General features: G+C 40.8%; 1 long non-coding RNA gene across 1 annotated transcript; it reads left to right on the top strand.

Moving 5' to 3' along the window:
* The first annotated feature begins 1,643 nt into the window (after positions 1-1,643).
* LOC129524130 (uncharacterized) lies at positions 1,644-12,047 on the top strand. Its single transcript, XR_008667807.2, has 4 exons — positions 1,644-1,781; positions 5,521-5,658; positions 6,505-6,981; positions 11,741-12,047. It is a non-coding gene; the product is annotated as an uncharacterized lncRNA (long non-coding RNA).
* The last annotated feature ends 6,875 nt before the right edge of the window (positions 12,048-18,922 follow it).

The raw sequence follows: 18,922 nt of genomic DNA, 5'->3' as shown, positions 1-18,922 counted from the left end.
TATAATAAGTCACCATTTTCACTGAATACTCCCAGTTCTCCTGAATGGATCTACTGCCCTATGAACTCAGACTGGCTTTTTGCCAGTCAATTCTTCCATCACATATGAGAAATAAGTTTTTAAAAAGAAAACTTTTATGGAAGTTTTGTGTATGTCCAGCATTTCCTGCTCACTTTTATGATCACTAATTTTATCAAAATTCAGTGATGTCATTTATTCAGTAATCCACCCATTTCCACTAGTCTTTTTACAGCGTCTTTCATTGCTCTAGGACACACTAATGCCTCACCAGACTTTTGCAGTTCCTAACAAGTGGTCTTTCTGTTCTTGTTTTCACATAAATCTTCACGGTAGAACTTCAAACTTATTGCTCCCCATTGCAAAATTACCCCTGCTTCTCACGCCCCAGCCCACGATCACCTGTGCCACACATTACCATGCTCCACGATTCATGTACTGTAAGCACCACTTCCATGTACTGCCATCTCCGTACCTTGCTTTCATTCTTTACCCCATTGGAGTATCTTCTGCTGACTTCACAGTTTAAACATATTCATCCTCCATCACCCACTCAAAAGCAACTCAGAAGCACTTCCAATTCCAGGGAAATTCTCTCTCCCTTCTCCTTCCCATCACTTCTTCTGAACTTGTCTAATTAAAATGTTAAACATCCTGTCTTGATTACCGTTATTTACCTACATACTTTTTCTTAGCATATAAATTTTCCCAAGTGCAGGATTCATGCCTGCTATATTTTTGAATTCCTGGCCATGCCAAGAAGTGCTCAACAGTTATTGCTCAACTTAAGAAATTAAAAAAAAGATTGTGTAAATAAACACCTTTAATGTTATAATGGTGCATTTTAAAAGGCTGATGTTTTAAGAATCCATAACCCTTTGCCTATGTGGCATCATTCTAATTTGCAAATTGTGAGAATGAAATAGAATTATCTGACTTTCCCAAGATTGAAATAGAATTATCTGACATTCCCATATGGAAATGGAGCTAATATTTGAATTGTTTTGAAAACAGTTTGTACTGAATCCCTTAAAGCGTAAATCCTGTAATGCATTAATCTGTTGGTGATCCTAAACACACCTCAATGATGTTGCAGTGGCCTCAGATTTCTGAGACAGGCCAATGTTATTTTCTCCTTCTATATGATAGGAGAGACTTCCTCTTTTATTGCCAACAATTCATAACCTTCCATCCACTTATGCTTTTAAAAATGTAATTTGGGTCCTGTGCAAATATAGCACACACAGAATGTCCTTCCTAAACTATTCCCCAATACAAATTTAATCATTAAACTATTAAAACCATCGTGTTCTTTCTTAAGTTAAATTAACTTTCTCTGTCCCTCTACGGCCCTCTCTCTCTTCTGCCCTTCCTGTCCTTCTCCCTTTTAGAGTTGCCCATTTAAATTAAAAAATGCATGACAAGAGTAATACCTTAGTAAGGATTCAACTCAGTGACTGTTACTGAACAAACAATGTTGTAACAGATTCTGCTAACAAAGAGATAAACAAAACAATTTCTGTCCTCATGGGTGATAGATGTGAAAAGTGTTACAATCAGCCAGCAGAGAGGCATGCTGGGACAGCCATTCATTCTGCCTCCCAGGATGTGAGGGAGCTTCTAAGAGGTACTGATAAAGGAACAGGCCTTCCATTGCTCTTTTCTAGGTGGGCAGCCTACGGGAAAGGGGATTTACAGCAGTGGAAAGGAGCAGTAAAAGTGCTGTGGCTAACGCGAATCACATGCTCCCAGAACAGCCTGTGGTAAGTATCCTTTCAATAATTAATCTCCCATTTCACATTATTCTGGTGCACCAGCTGATCTTGCTGGAGGGCAGTGTGCATATAGAGGAGGAGAATGGCGGGAGAGGGGATGTGATAAATGGTAAGAAGGAAGCAGCAGGCATCATGACAAATCTGGACCAGGAAAAAGGAGAGGCTGTCAGGGAATGCAAGGGAGAAGGGGCAGGCAAGACTGGCCCCAGTGACAATGATTTTATTCTCCATCACAAAGGAAGCCAATGACAGCAAATGAAATACAGGAAAAAATTTGTATGGCGATGCTTTGGAACCCCTTAGAAATCTCAGACTTACTAATGTCAGTTTTTTTTATTTGCAATATTTCAAAAACTCTTGGAAGTATTGAAACTTGAATCCCATAGGATATGCCAGTTTTTTTTAACCACAATTATTTCAACTGTGTGGCTAGACACGTGTATCATTATACATTATTAAATCTTTAAAATGGAGAGATGAATAACTCCTTATTAATCCATCTGCTAAAACAGGAAATGTTCCTCAACAGAAAGTTCTTCGAGTGAAGGATAAGATAAAAGGTCTTTAATGTCATAAAAGTTGTAGACCATTGATTCAGAGTGTACAGTGAAAAAGATGAAAACCAAGGAAAATGGCAAAGAATAAAAATAAAAAGGCCAGGGAAATACAAGGCTGACTGAAGGAAACAGTGTCTTATAATGACGATTTTTTGGACAAAAAGAAAACGACATTTTCTTTAGTGCACATGGTGTCCCAAGGCTCTTAGGGCACACTGAGGGTTGTTTCACCAGTTCTATGACCTTGAGCAAGTTCTTTAGGCTCAAAACCTCAGTTCCAGGTTGGCTAAGTGAACACACCAGGCCATCTGCATCTGGGGGACCACAAAACAAGATGACATTTGAAAAGAACCCAGGACTATGATGCAGGCATAATAGAACCTCAGCAAATGCTGGGCCAGAGACTCTGAAGCAGTTGCTAGACAGCCTCCTATCAGGAATGCTGCAGAAAATCTCCATCCACCCATCCCGCATCAAGTGGGACAGAATGAGCTAACAATAAAGGAAATCTACCTGCTAGGGCAGAATAAAATCCTCCATGGACCCCAACCATTGAAAATAATGAGCCACTAAAGTGCTTTGCTTGGAAAGGGGGAAGTCTGTAAGTCTTTCATTTTCATGGACTTTAAACAGAGAGCAATCAAAAAGCAGTAGCTTTGTAAAGTTGCCTCAATCCTGGCTCTTGCCTGCAGGTTTAGCTCCAGCAGCTCTACATATATTGACAATTGTTTTTAAAAATGAGTTTCCAGCCTGGTGCAAAAGGAAGATGGTATGAATAATATTACAGCCAGGGACCTATGGAGAGCAATGCACTTTCGACGGCTTTGTTATTTAACTTCTACCAAAGCATCTCTATTTTCAGGGCTGACAGCTCCATTTCCACAGTCTCTGGCTGTGAGTGGAGAGCACATGAAATTGCTGTGGATCGACACTTTGCTCGCAAGGCAGGCAGCGGCGTGCAGGGGTCCTCACCAGGAGAAGGGTGAGGAAGGGGGATAGATTTGCCGAGAACCCTTTGCTCCTTGCTTACTTTCAAAATAAAACTTAATTCCCTTCTCCCAAATTGCCTTAAAATGTTTACATTTTGAAATTCATATGCACTGAATTTGAAGACATCAACAAGAGCTACTTCCCATCCCTCCTGGCCACCTGTTGTAGCTGTCTCCCTGTCAGTGCCTCACTCAGGAACTGCTTCTCTTTCCTCACAGTTTGAGCCGGAGATGGGCTTGTCAGGAATGGAAATAGAGCTTCCTGCGATGCATGAAAGTAGATGCTGGACTGCACCAATCTCACAGCTTTGCAGAGAGCAATGGCATTCTCTTTCCAAATGCATAAATTAGAACAGCTGCACTAAGTCTGCAAAACTGAGCTCTTGTATTCCAGTACAGCCCAGAGAGCATATTTCTTAAATCACTTAAAGATTCCATAGAATTTAAGGCAGTCCTCTCTGTCTTTTGGGAGAAGTGCAGATGATACAGGAATTAGGGTATACATCATCTTTTGTCTCCTTGGCGGGGAAAAGCCACTGCCCCAATGCTGCCCAAGATGTTCTTACTAAATCAGCATGAGTGTGTTCCCACTTGTCCAAAACAAAAAAAAAAAAACCAGACTAAAAATAACTTTCATCCTAGACAGAAGAGAAAATGTCCAGGATCTCAGTTGTAGAAAAACAAAGGCAGCGTGATGCTCTAAAGGGACATAGATAGCAAGCAGGCCAGGTGTACTTCCAGAGCCTTCTGCAGAGCAGGTGCTCAGCACAGCCAGTCATTTCTGCGAGTCAGTGTCACCTGTGCCATGGACATCTTCACAAAGTAATAACAAGAGCTACATTCATGAAACCTTCCTATATTCTTTAAGAACTCAGCATGCATTAACTCAGAGAACCCTTAACCCCTTTCCCATTTGCCTTAAGAAATGAGCACTGGCAGTGAGCTGCACATTTTTTTTCCTAAATGGGAAATAGGTTAAAACAGTCTGTTGAGGGAAATAGTCGTATTATCCTCATTTTACATACTGAGAGATTATGTAAGAGCCCAGGGTCTCAGGACCCATAAGTGCAGGAGAAGTCTGGCTCTTGGGTCCAGACTCCTCACTTCCAAACTGCATCAATAATATGGATGAAGTCAGGAGTGACAGATGAACTGTGGCAAGGAAATGCAGTCTATGGATTTGACGTCTGTGCTCTCACCACCTCGAACATTATCTTTCTTGATCTTTTAATGCTCAGCATTTCGCACAGTGGCCAGTCAATGGTGGGTGGTGAACAAGCGTGTGTTGCATGAATCAACGGGAAGAGGGCCCTTGGTGATAGCACTGTTGATGAAGAGCCAGAATCAGTGAAACACATGAAAGGCTCCCTGCGGACTCTTCACAATCCTAGGACACTGTTGGACGAGTACAGAGAATCTCGGCCTACTGGTAGAGTGATTTAAACACCCCCAAAATAATTTAACCAACTCAGTGTCAGCTGACTTAACATTGCGGTCCCAAAATACACATCTAATTAGCAACTGACATAAAATATTTACACACACATACACACACATACACACACAGAGAATACTTCTGTGAGTATTCTGTATGCCCGATAAACAATGAGTGATGTTTAGCTTGCCTATAATCTATTTATCTCTATATCATCTATCTACCTATTATCTATCATCTATATGGCTATCTACCTAACATCTATTACCTATCTGTATCATCAATATGCCTACCTGTCTATCATTTATGATCTGTCTGGTTATTTGTGTATCTTTCTGGGGACAGAGAGTGGCAGGTACATTTATTACCATGTTCTGAATCTCCATTGTGCCCTGGGCAGCACATGTAAATACTATTCTATATTAATACTGTGAAAAACAACAGTGAGATATTTAGAAAAATAACTTCATATATCTGAAAGTTAGAATATTGGCATTTGGAATTTTTGGCTGGGTGATCGAAAGAAGGTTTACTTGCTTTGGAGCATGTTCTATAAATATGTGTCAAGTGATTAAAGATTATTGTCAACTGGTGAATCTCTTTTCAGGGAAGTATTTTAGTTATTTTATTATGGCACAAAATAATGTTTAAATCTTAGATACAGGCTGCTATAAACTGTAAGCCAAAATAACATACTTTAGATGTGTCCAGTGGTTAATTACAAATTAATGCTTGTGTTACTATAGAGTCGACTAAAAATGGAAAGAACACGAGTATCGAATTGTTGGGAAGTGAATACAAAGTAGATGACAATTGTTCATGTCCCTCCATTTCCTCTCACATCCAAAGAGGGCAGTATTCTTGACCTCTACTTCCCAGAAACGGTAAGGAGATTAATTAGCACCTGTGAAGGTTTTGTACTATCTTGGCTCAGAGAAAAGGAATGGTGCCTTATTCTTCGAGTATTGTTTCATTTGAATCATAAATAGGGAAACTTATTTTTTAACTAAAAGTATAACTTCTAAAAATGACTGAATTCAAGGAGGATTAAAAAACGACTCTACTGGGTTTTCCACACTATCAAAGACTTCTTTGTCTTAACTGTTACTGTGGAGAATGTCAGATGCAACATGGTTTCCTTTTTGTACAAAGGGAAAACATATTGAAGCATGATTTTAAAAGAATTTCAGAAGGAGCTGTAATACAAAGTCACATTGAACATTGAGCACTGATATTATTCTTTAGAGAGTTGATGTCTAGGCTAATGCACTGTGACCCAAGGACTTGTTTTCAAGTTAGGGCAATGGTTCTCAAACTTTAACAATAGGACATTTCAAATAACCCAGAAAGACAGATCCCCAAGGAAGTGCCTGACGATTATTTCCAAATTCTTGACTAACCTGGGGCTTTCTCTCCCTTGGACTGCTGGATATCTCCTGCTGCTCAGGTGATGTGATTGCCCACAAGGTCCTGACGAGTCCTCTGTAAACAAAATTCAAAGAAGAGGACCGGCTCAACACACCTGGCACAACTCACCTGCAGGGTCTATCAAACTGAGTTCCTGATTCAGTAAATCCAGGGAGGGGACTGACGATTTGAATTTCTAACAAGCTCCAGGTGAACTGCTCTCTGAAGATCAGAATTTGAGAAAGACTAAATTAGCCAGTTCAGTGGTTTCCAAACTGGAGTCTTTTATTTACCCAGAGAATTTTTTGTTTGTTTAAATGCAGATTCCGAAGTCTATCCTGAGTTTACAGAATCAAAATTTCCAGGGTGCAAGACTTAATCATTTGCACTGGTTTTAAGCTCACCAAGTAACCTTGTATATCAGTCCATTTTGATACTGCTATGAAGAACTGCCTGCAACTAGGTAATTTATGAAGGAAAGAGGTTTAATGGACTCACAGTTCAACATGGCTGGGGAGGCCTCAGGAAAAGCAGTCACGGCAGAAAAGGAAGCAAGACACCTTCTTCGCAAGGAACAGGAAAGGAAAGTGCCCAGTGAAGGGGGAAGAGCCTCATATACAATCATCAGATCTCGAGAGAACTCACTCACTAGCAACTTGCCAGGAAACCGCCTCCATGATTCAATTACTTCCACCTGGTCTCTCCTTTGACCGGTCAGAATTCTGAGGAATGCAATTCAAGATGAAATATTGGGTGGAGACACAGCCAAACATCACCTTGGGGCACAGGCTCAAAAACAGGTGAGTCAAACCATGATATTTAGAGCTATTGAACCCCATAGCCAAGGGCTGAATCAACTCTTACATTTGGTTTATGCCTTCAGAATCTCAGCCATACTTATCTGTGGTCACTTCCTGCTTTGCTATGCTTGCTAGTGATGTTGTCATTTGGGGTGCTGTAATTTCCTAGAATACTGCAATATTCATTCTTACAGAAAAGACCTTCCATTTGTTCTGTGAGGTACCCAAGGCACAAAAGAGGCAGAGTAGCACAGGATCTGTTTAAAAGTGCAGACCCTGAAATTAGGCTACCTGGGTTGCACCTGGCTGCCACTTATCAACTGTGCCAACCTTGGGCAAAGCTTGTAAAACTCTCTAAGTCCTACAGTTTTCTCATCTGTGAGATGTGGGTAATAGTGCCCTCCCAAGAAGACTTGTATAAGGATTAAATTAGTTAAAATCTACAAAGTGCCTAGAGTAGAGCCTGGGTCTATTTTGTGGTATGGACTTTCTTTCTTTTTTTTCTAATGCACGATTGGAGGCTATTGGGTAAGAGATTTTAGCTCTGCTAAAACCTTTCAAACAGAATTTTGTTAAAGTAGATTATATTCTTTCAAAGTGTGTTGAAAAATAGCTGGCATTCAAATATAAGGCAGGAAATCTATGAATCAGGGTATTTTGGATACTGTACATGGCTGATGAGAAAACAATAGGACATTTCAAATAACCCAGAAAGACAGAACCCCAGGGAAGTGCCTGAGGATTATTTCCAAATCCCTGGCTAACCTGGGGCTTTCTCTCCCTTGGACTACTGGATGTCTCCTGCTGCTTAGGTGATGTGATTGCCCACAAGATCCTGATGAGTCCTCTAAACAAAATCCAAAGAAAAGGATTGGCTCAACACATAAAGAATTGCTTGCTCCACACATTGTTTCATTTTATGACTTTAGAGAGGAAAATACTTCCATGAAACTTAATTGCTGCTTACAAGTTTCATTTGCTTGTACCTTCTATGTGCCTTTTAAAACACAATAGGCTACGCATGGTGGCTCATGCCTGTAATCCCAACACTTTGGGAGACTGAGGCGGGTGGATCACGAGGTCAGAAGATCGAGAACATCCTGGCCCACATGGTGAAACACCGTGCCTACTAAAATACAAAAAATTAGCCTGGTGTGGTGGCAGGCACCTGTAGTCCGAGACTCGGGAGGCTGAGGCAAAGGAATTGCTTGAACCCAGGAGGCAAATGTTGCAGTCAGTGGAGATCGTGCCATTGCACTCCAGCCTGACAAACAGAGCAAGACTCTGTCTCAAAAAAAAAAAAATACTAATAAGAAACACAGTATCAGTAATTATGATTTTTAAATAAAAGCTTATCTTTCAGTAAGTCTTTATCCCCATGGATAGATTTATAAAGTTCTTTCAGAATCTGAGATTATTGAACTTTGCGTGTCCTAGCAAGGTCCAAAAAAGAGTGAAAAGGCCTTTCATTTGCTCTCTCCATGGGGCACCCAAAGCACAAAAGAGGCAGAGTAGCACAGGATCTGTTTAAAAGTGCAGACCCTGGAATTAGGCTACCTGCGTTGAATCTGGTAGCCTAATGTGGGTTATCATATGTGTACACATATGATAAAATGTTTCATATATGTGTATCCTATATATAAAACATTTTAAATAAGTTCATATATATGTATATATGTACATATACATACAGACCCATATATACACACACATACATGTATGTATATACGTACACATACATGTATGTATATACATACACACTTATGTATATACATACACATACACGTGTATGTGTATACATATATACACATGTATGCACATCCATATATACACACATATACACACATGATACACATATGTTATATATATGTGTATCATATATACATATAGAACATTTTAAATAAATTCAGTACCTCAGTGTGAAACACAAAATCATATTAGGTAGCATAGCTTTATATGTGTGTATGTATAAATATATACCTCAAACTGAAGTACTGAATTGTTAAAATGATTACTAAACCTAATCATCAAAAATGAAGTTATTGGCTGGGTGTGGCGGCTTATGCCTATAATCCCAGCACAGCACTTTGGGAGGCTGAGGTGGGCAGATCTCGAGGTCAGGAGTTCGAGAACAGCCTGGCCAACACAGTGAAACCCCATCTCTACTAAAAGTACAAAAATTAGCCGGGCATGGTGGTGCACGTCTATAGTCCCAGCTATTCGGGAGGCTGAGAAAGGAGAATCTCTTGAACCTGGGAGGCAGAGGTTGCAGTGAGCCAAGATCATGCCACTGCACTCCAGCTTGGGCAACAGAGCGAGACTTCATCTCAAAAAAAAAAAAAAAATTATTTCCGAAATGATGAATACCGAAAAAGCTATAAACTACTCTCCAAACCTACTGAAAAAATTCCTTGGTAATTATCCGTCTATTATGTGTGAATCTTGTATCTCAAAGCTGTTTCTTAAACTAAAGAATAAATATACCATCATTTGAAGACAAATACTTCCTAGGAGCACTAGGATATTGATTCATCAGTTTCAAACAGCTTATCATATAATGAACTCATAAGAACTAACTATAACCATGAGGAACAGTGAAAACCTTGTCAGAGGAAACGAACAGAGTGCCCTCCTTGGAGGTGAGCCTTCTGTGGTGGATTTCAAGGTGAGCATGAAAACAATGATGCTAAGATGCTTGTAAAGACCAGATAAAATCTTTTAAATTATATATAGAACAACTTTAAATACATATTTGATATACCTATATAGAAGACACAATTTTCATGGAATTGTATATAATTGTATACAATATTAACCAAGATTCCTTTTTGAAAATAGCTACTGCCATCATTTTCTCTTTCTCACAATTTTATTTATATAGTTTGCTTAAATAAGTAACGTCCCTTTAATAATTTTAAGAAGCTTGCAACAAATAAATGATACACAGACATGGTGTTATTGAGGCTGACAGGAAAAGTGGATGTGGGACCACTGTAAACAGAAACCACAGTCAACAGAGAAGTGGTCGGTGCCGGTCCCAGGGGCTATGATGCTCTCTGATACATGGCAGGCTTCATGGTCAGAGAATAAAGACGTCCCCACTCTATCGTTCATTATGTTATTCATTAACCTAATGTGTGGACAGATGATATGAACCCTGCTCCTGCCCTCCCTCCTACTGAGTCCTCGCTGTCTCAATGCCATGCCTCTGAGAGCTGTGGCCATTGTGGACAAATGGCATGTACCCTGCTCACAGTAAACACACCACGTTGACTAAGACAAATCCTTCCAGATTCTCCCACTCGCTGTAATCTAGTGCAGTTGGTTTGATGGCAGAGGCCTTCAATGTATGGCAGGACTCAAGGGAGTGACCTAGACTTCCTGGGTGTACAAGCAGCCACGTCCCTCTGGCCGATTGAAGAGCAGGCACGACGGAGCCTACCTGTGAGCCGGGGCGACCGGTTATATGAGTCCTCCTGTAACTGCATTGGCTCCTCCTGCTGACATTGACAAGAGAACTCCAGAGTAGATAACCAGCTCGTCACACTTTCCTCACTCCCTATTTTTACGCATTTCGTGAAACCTCTTTTGACCTAAAATGATGGCCTTAGCCTTCAAAATGCCTCAGACCAAGACTTAAAATGTGAGTGACTTCTGCCCACCATTGCACCTGCACCTTTTCAGGAAACTGCCCCAGAAAAGCACAGGCACATTTACAGGCACCATTTCTTACTGGGCACCACAAAGACAGCCACGGAGTTGATCTTTTCCTCCTGCGATGAGATCTCTGGGACTCAGATTGTTTCTCTCTTTCATGGACAATGGCCCAAAGCACATGCTGTGAACAGCCTCTCGAAAAGGGAAACAGGCAACAGGGAGCGACACTGCTAAGGAGGCCAGCGCTGGAGAGCCTGTGCTGCAGAGGAAGGACCTTCCATTGGGACAAATACAGGGCATACAAGGGACTGTGAGTGCTGTGATACCTCTGTGAATGGCTGCCATGTGCTACGGGTGAGCCAGAATGGCTAACTGAAAAGTATTCAACTGCATGGATGGTACTCGTAAAGGGGAAATCAAAAGTGTGGGGCAAATGAAGGGTTGATAGCACTGAAAATTTCAAGGTCTTTGTTTTTCCTGAGAGCACTTTCTGTCAATTCTCCCAACAACGACCTGGGTTCTAACGGGCTCTCTCATAGAATCTTCCAGTATGACTCTGACTTCAGGAACACTTTGGCAACTGTTTTTCAAAGCTTCACAAGGAAATGCATAATTTAGTTTATTATTAATTCTTGCGTATGCATGTGTGTGTGAATATGTTTTAAAAGGAATGATTGGCTGCAATGGAGAGGTGGGGCTTTGCCAAACAAACAAAGAAACAAACAAAAACCCAGAAAAACCCTAAGTTAAAATCCATGTAAATAGGGACATTTAAAAAACATACAATATAGACATTATCTTAGTCATCAAAAGAAGAAATTTGCTGTGTGGCCCTTCTAGCCTTGAAGGACTAGACTCAGAGCCAAGAGAGACAGACAGCTGTCCTAGTTATGACAGCCTGACTCTGTAATATATTCTCCTTCCCGTCACTTTGTGGCTATCCTGGCACTTTTTTTCCTAAACAGTTACAGTTTCAAGTGATACAATTCTCCAGAGTACATTGCTGTGTCCTTTATATTTTGTGATCATTGATCTTGGCTATAAAACTATACTGTTTGAGTGTAAAGTTTGTAAGCTTTAATAACAGACTTTTCACTTTCAGTCCACAGGATACCATCACTGAGCTGGAATACAACATGGGGCATCTGAAAAGAAGAACCAAAATAGATGCCTGGTCTTCAACTAAATTACCTGTTCATCTTTTTCCAGGAAACCTTGGAACACCAAGGAATCAGCAGTCAAACGAGCTCAGTCTCTCAGAACACATGTGGGGGAATTGAGTATTTCAACTTTTAGGTAGACAGTTTCTACAAGCTAAATAGTGGAACAAAAGGAGCCAAATAAAGAAGTTATAAAACACGTGCATATTTAGCCCCTACTTTTTATTAAACTAAGACTTTTTATTCACATATCAATTGATTAGTTTATTTATTATTATTCATTTACTAGTGAGTATTTTTCACACTCGGAAAAAATTAAAGCAATTGTCTTCAAGTGTAGAAAAGTAAATAGTCATTGTATATCTGTTCCTAATTATCAAGCTACTTCTCTGAATCTCACTTCAACTTCATTAAAATTAAGAGATTTATCTAGAGGACATCTAGATAATTGGAAGATTACTTCCAATTCAAATATTTTGTGAGTTGATGACAATAATGTTGTAGCCATATGTCTAATCTATCTATCTATCTATCTATCTATCATCTATCTATCTATCTATGTATCTAACTATTTATCCATCTTTCATCTATCTTTCTTTCTCTCTAAATCTTTATCCTATCCTATTTTACACACACACATAGATCCTCAACATACAAATTTAGGGCCTCAAAACCAATTTCTGAAAACACATTGCTTTTTCATTTTCTAAAACCGTAGTGTTTTTGTATCATTTTCTTTCTCATTAATATTCATATTGGTCGACTCCATTGGCTGAGATAAATTTTTATCTAGATGGAATGTATGAATATCTCCGTGGAAAGAGAACAGCATTATCTGATGTTGTCTTCTTAAAAATCATCCGTCTCAGTACTGAGCATATTACCACAGGGAAAGGTGATTGGAGACAGCACATGAGGTATGGTTTTATCCTTGCGATTTCAGTTTGTGTTGTCTAGATGGTCATCATCTTTTACTCTACTGCTAAAATCTCCATACTTCATGTCATTATTATTTAGTAATTAATATTTAGTGAGGTACTTAGGTAGAAGACACTTTACAGACTATAAAGACAAGCAAAATTTTCTTGCTTTTATTATTATTATTTTTTTTAATTTCCCACAGAACTTGCTAGTTATTTGCTACTTAGGGAAAATTGCTGGTGCATTTACTCTTTAAACAATAAGTAAAGGAATGATTTCTTAAGAGAAACTCTGTGTACTTTTTGGACAGTCAGAAGTGCTACATCTCATAATACCCTCGTCTCCTAAATAAAGGGTTCGTATTAGATGCTAAGATTTCACCTACAGTTGGAGGTCTCTGTGGCATCTTAAATGAGGGTTTCATGCCTCTGAGTGCCAGATGAAAGTGTGCAGAGGACCAAGATGAGGACCTGATTGAAAAGGTGGTTGAGACACAAGAGAGGCGAATGCACTCCTAAGCATCTCTTACATACCAAGTCAGCACTGGGGGATGTGGGAGGGGAAGCATGAAATTTAAGGTGGAGAAATTTTGGCAATTCAACCCCCAAGTGCCACTGAGCCCTCCTGGCTGGCAGAAACAGCCCTTCCCACTGCACAAAGAAGAAAGGCTCCCATGATTTGGAGACCATGTGCATGCGAGATTCTCACCTCAAGCAGGTGCATCATAATTGCTTTCTTGCTCACCTCAAACCTCATCCCCAACAAAGCTCTTTAGCCCCAGGACAAAAACCTGAGTCAGGGGAGTACAGCCTTATTTCAGGAAGAAACTGCTTTCATGGCAACAGGATAAATATACGTGGTTAATATGGATTGGGATATAAACTGGGGGGAGATACACAGAAGTGAGCAAAGTGGAAGACTAAGCAGAAGAGGATGTTCAACGAGGGCAGACTCACCCATGATTTGGGATTTAATGGGATGTCAGGAATCCCTGGAGTTGGCCCTAAGTATGTCAGGGAGCATTCTAAAGTGTGATTTAATGGTGGCCGATAATAGAAGTACACCTGCCAGAATTTTCATAGTATATTGGTGAAGGAGGGGCCAGAAGGCTGGAGGCAGGAAAGCTAGAGTGGATGTATAGTGTGCATCCCTGAGGATGCACCCATGAGGGACAGCTCTAGCATCATCCTAACAATTTACTGATTGTCCTCTGCCAGCCAGAACTGGCAGAGCTATGGCCATCAGAGTGAGACCCCATGGTCACTGGAGATCACAGGGTTACAGAAAAGCAGAGATCAGGACAACCCTCTACCTTCAGAAGCAAAGTCAGTGTAACTGCGGCAATAGCAGCAAGACTAGAGTGGAAATCTGAGTGTCTATTTGTGGCAGTGAATCATAGACCATGATTTTCCTAGGAATCAGACAGATGAGCAAACAGCTGACTAAGGGGCCACATGACTCTCTTAATTTATACAGAAAGCTAATACACAGAAACCACTGCCATGCAAAGTTGCTCCTTGAGGAAGGACTGTGCAAACCCATAAACATTCTTCTGATCCTTCTCTAAAGAGAGACACAGGTATTCTCCAGGCTATCTCTGCAACGGGCAAAGTGAATGATCCAGACCTCTCAAGGTTTGGTTTCAAATAGGGTCTGAGCTGATACTGATAATTGAAGACCTAAAACACCACCATCTACCACAGGTGAGTCTAGGAGCTCAGAGAAGCCAGGTGAAGGAAGGGAAACAATTTTGGCCCCAACTGATCTCGCACTGGATCCAAGTGGCTCCCTGTGCCAATGTGTGGAGGGGAAGCCATCTTTTTCTTATCACACCTAACGACCCATTTTCAGTATTGGCTCTTCTTGATGCCCTAATCTAGCATTCTGCTGATTAGTGTTCCCAGGAGAGGGGAAGACACATGCCACAGAATACAGTGTGAATCCCACTAAAGTGGAAGCTACATCTACCTCCTGGCCACCTTTAGCTCCTCATGGCAAAGGATCCGTGAGTGAAAAGGCAGTTGCTCCACTGGCTGGAATGTTGACCCTAATGACCATGAAGAGGTTGAGTGGCCAGCATCGAGGAGGCTGGCAGGGGAAAGGATGGCATGGAAGCCTCTTCGCACTTCCATGGCCCGGCAGTAACTCTTTTGGGAAAAATAAAGCAATTAAAAGACAGCAAAAGAGATAACCCAACTGTTTAGACCTTCAACAATCATGGTCTGGGTCTTCTCACCAGGCAATGAACCAGACAGGCCAAAGTGAGGGTAAGGGAAGCCTGACATGGGTAATAAAGGGGAGAGAAGATAAATGTCCCTTATGTCTTCAAGGCAACCACATTAGTGGGGCCTGAGGCTTGGTCACTAATTTGTGAGCTGAAGCCTTACAGGAGATAACAACTAGACATGAGGTTCAGGGAGAGAAGAGCCCATTACTTGACTGTGACTTTCTTCCCCACTCAGGAGAGAAGTGAAGGTGCACTCATTCCCACAGGAGAAAAGAAGGATGACCCATATCATAGGATGCAAGACAAAAAGATGACAACGGAACATCAAAGAGAGGTACCGTGAGTGGACTCTGTGGGACACCAACTCTGTATGACATCTCAGAACCTGTCTTCACCTTCTCTTCCAACCCTCCTCCCAGACTTCACCATGGCCATGACCACCCATGCCCTGTCTGGTTTCTCAAGCAGTGACTCACACCGAGCCCTACGTGCACAAAGCCACCCTTCACTTCTGGTCTTGGAAGGCCTGGGAACCTAATTTCTGGCTCCCTCCGTGTCTGCCTTGGGAGGAAGTTACACAATCCAGAAGTGCAGGGGGACCAGCGTCCATAGTGGGGAAGCTCAACCAGTGCCAGGCAGACTCATAAACACCCTCTGGAGATGGCTCCAAGGCATAGTTTCTCCTTACACATCTTCCTTAACATGTTCCATATGTTATGCAACCAAGACTACTCAGCCCCCTGCTGTCTCTATTGACAGCAGAGCATGCATTCCTGGCTGGTGCAGCAAAGTGTTCTCTCTGGACGGCTTTCCATCCCCATTCCCCCCTCTCCCTCACCTCCACTTCCCTTGCCTTCAGTCTTTCAAATAGACTGTCAGCATTTCAATCTGTGTCTCAGGTTCTACTTTCTATAAAATCTTGGCTAAAACAGTGGACTTAAAATGCGGTATATCATAAAAATATGATTAAATGACTGGTAATAGTGTGACAAGTATTAATAAAATATGGGGAGACACTAGAAAGGCTTACAGCGTCTAGGAAAGGAAAACCCCTTGAGGCTGAGACTGTGAGCATTGGAAACAACTTTGGAAGCTGCCAAGATCAACTTCTGCATTTTAGAGATGAGAAAGTTGAAGCTCAGAATAATCTCTTAACTTTCCCAGGGTTACATAAGCCCACAATAGCACGGCTGAGACTATAACCCATGTCTCAGGAGTCTTAAATCAGAATGTAGTCTACTGCATCATTTTGTGTACAGCAAGGATTGGTTAAATTCCTTCAGTATTCCCAAGAGGGTCGTTTCCAGAAGCTGGTTATTTGAACCTCAACATCCCTGAAGAAGATATGGATATCTTATCAGGCTATAATATTAATGGAAATGCCTTAGACAATAGTGGGATGTCTACATGGACCTAACCATGAGGAATAATGATGTTTATAATTATCATTATCTTTACTGTTCCCAATGTAATTCCCATGCTTGTAATTCCACATGTAATTCCACATGAGTGCATTCACACATGAATTCCCACTTTCAGTACATAAACAAATTTATATTTATGGTTTGTAAGTCAGCTTAGCATCTCACTGTTCCCCAGAGCCTAACTACCTCCGGGTAAATGGTCAAAATTGCATTTCTAGAGCTACAAGTTTTAGTATCCCAGGTCCTAGACCATTTTGAGTAATTCCTACGGCCCAGCTTAATTTCTACACAGTCTGATAGCCTCTGCACTCAAGATTACTGTAGGGAAATTACTGCTTCAAAGCACCCACGAGTACGCTCGTAGGCTAAAAATGAATGAAATATTCACTAATGTCTAAAATTCTTCCAGAGAGTTACGTCCACAGAGTGGGAATCTGAATTAGGATGATGTTCTATAACCTTACATAACATCAGTGACGCTCAGTTCTCCCATTCCTAAAATGAAGGCTTGCAACAGATGATCTCTGAGGACTGTTTACTCTCTAACATTCTGCGATTCATTATGGCTTTCTTCTTAATGTATTTTTCCCTTTCTTGATTTCTTAAGTTTGGTCTTCCAAACTTTTTATTACTGCCATTTACCGATTTATTTTTAAAATCACAATACTCTGTTCTTCTTTCAAGATATATTGAAAAATTTAATTAACTTTCATGAAATATTTTGCTATGAGCTGCGGGAGGAGACTAGGCTACTTACACCACCACGGTATCGCAGGTGCCTTTCATTGTAGTGTGTGGGGATTTGGTCCAAGACCCTCCCCACCTTGTATGGAAAGTGATGCAGCTTCTTCAAATGTAGGGCTCTCGAAGTGTATGCTTTGCTCTCAGCTGTTACATAATGCATGAGCACATTATATTAATAGGAGCAATTTGGTAAGTCTAACCAGAACAAAAGAAAATGTACTTAATCATAGGAATACTTGCAATTCAGCTATATTTTTCATAACTGTTGGAATGCCTCTGTGTATTTTTGATTTACACAAAATAGACTGATTGCACTCTAAATGCACTCTTAAAAGTTTATTCATGTGCTTTTCTTAGGAAAGAGGAAGAGAATAAACAGGAGGATATGATTAGATATTAAGAGCAAAGCAGAAAGAGCAAGAGCAAGATAATTAAATGCAGTGATTCGCCTAGCAGCATTCGATTCCATTCTCTTAGGCAAAAGAAATTTAAAAAAAGAAGAAAAGGAGGGAGGGAGAAAGAAAGGGAGGGAAGGAGGGAGGAAGTAAATGCAGAGCACATAGGTAACAATGGCATTAAAATATACTTCTATCATATTTAGTCCTCAGTGGAAATACAGAGCAGGCACAAAGATCTCATATTTATATTTAAAGTAGATACCAGAAAGTGTGGCCCACAAAGACATTTGGCAAAGGGAAGCCTGGAATTTGTCATCTTTCTCCGTGTGCCTTTTCAAATCCCAACTTTTAGATGCCTTGTGACTCTGTTGCCTTCCACTTAACAAAATTTACCCACTAAAGTAAATTTACCTACTCCAGTGCCCTATCCTCCACTAAAGTTCATATTCCGTTAGGGCATTAATGATGCCTTCACGTAGAAGTAAAGCACAATCATGTGCATTTATGGGAGAAACATGTTCCAGTCAATGGCATCCTGATGAACGGTGAAAGCTTATTTTGGAAAAGGGGAAACTGTTTGTGGTGTTAGCTCCCCGTCCAGCAGGAGAGGAAAAGAATGTGCTCAGCATCTTGGCATCCTAATTCTGAAATAGTGTCAATCCCTGGTTTAGACTGATCTTGTTTTAGAGTTTCAATGTTTCCACTTCAAAAGTTATGGGAGCTTGCTACAGATAAATCAATTCTCAGACAGATTACAAGGGTTTTTCAAACCTGACCTTCCAGTTATCAGCACTCATCTTTAGATGAGACATGCTACTATGAGTTTCTTGGTTGACCCCATGGTCTTGATAACTATGATGGTATGTTGATTTTAGAGACCAGAACTAATGAAGGGCTTGCAGATAAAGACAACACACTGGATTTTAATTTATAGAAAACAAACAAATATTGAGACTGGTCAGTAAGGAGTGAGGTTTGTTCTTGACACTGGAAACTTGTGATTAGAGGAAATATTGAGAGAGACATTGAAATATTACAAAAGGTGCACTTTTATGGCCCATTTCAAGTGGAATTTCCTGCAGTCTTTTCCCTCTTTGCACACTTGCAGGCTTGTCTCTGCCTTCTGAACCATGACGGGTCATCCCTCCCCTCTCCTTTCCTCAGACACTGGGGACCCCCCGATGACATCCCTGTCTTCTACAATCCAAATTGTGAAAGAGAACATCAGGAGGCACCTTAATTACTTCCTCTATGCCAGTTCCCTTGGAATACAAAATAATCCTCTTCTCATTTCTTCCCATCCCTCTGAATAGTCTGTTACCGTACATTAAATGCAGACGTGTCTCCCAGCTCCACTCTCGGTCTTCACCAATATCCATTCTCTACTCTTCCGCATGGTCTTACCACTGC

Source organism: Gorilla gorilla, chromosome 7 (assembly GCF_029281585.2).
Source record: "Gorilla gorilla gorilla isolate KB3781 chromosome 7, NHGRI_mGorGor1-v2.1_pri, whole genome shotgun sequence".
Lineage (NCBI taxonomy): Eukaryota > Metazoa > Chordata > Mammalia > Primates > Hominidae > Gorilla > Gorilla gorilla.
Note: the sequence above shows the minus strand (reverse complement) of the source record. Positions and strands in the feature narration are given on the sequence as shown.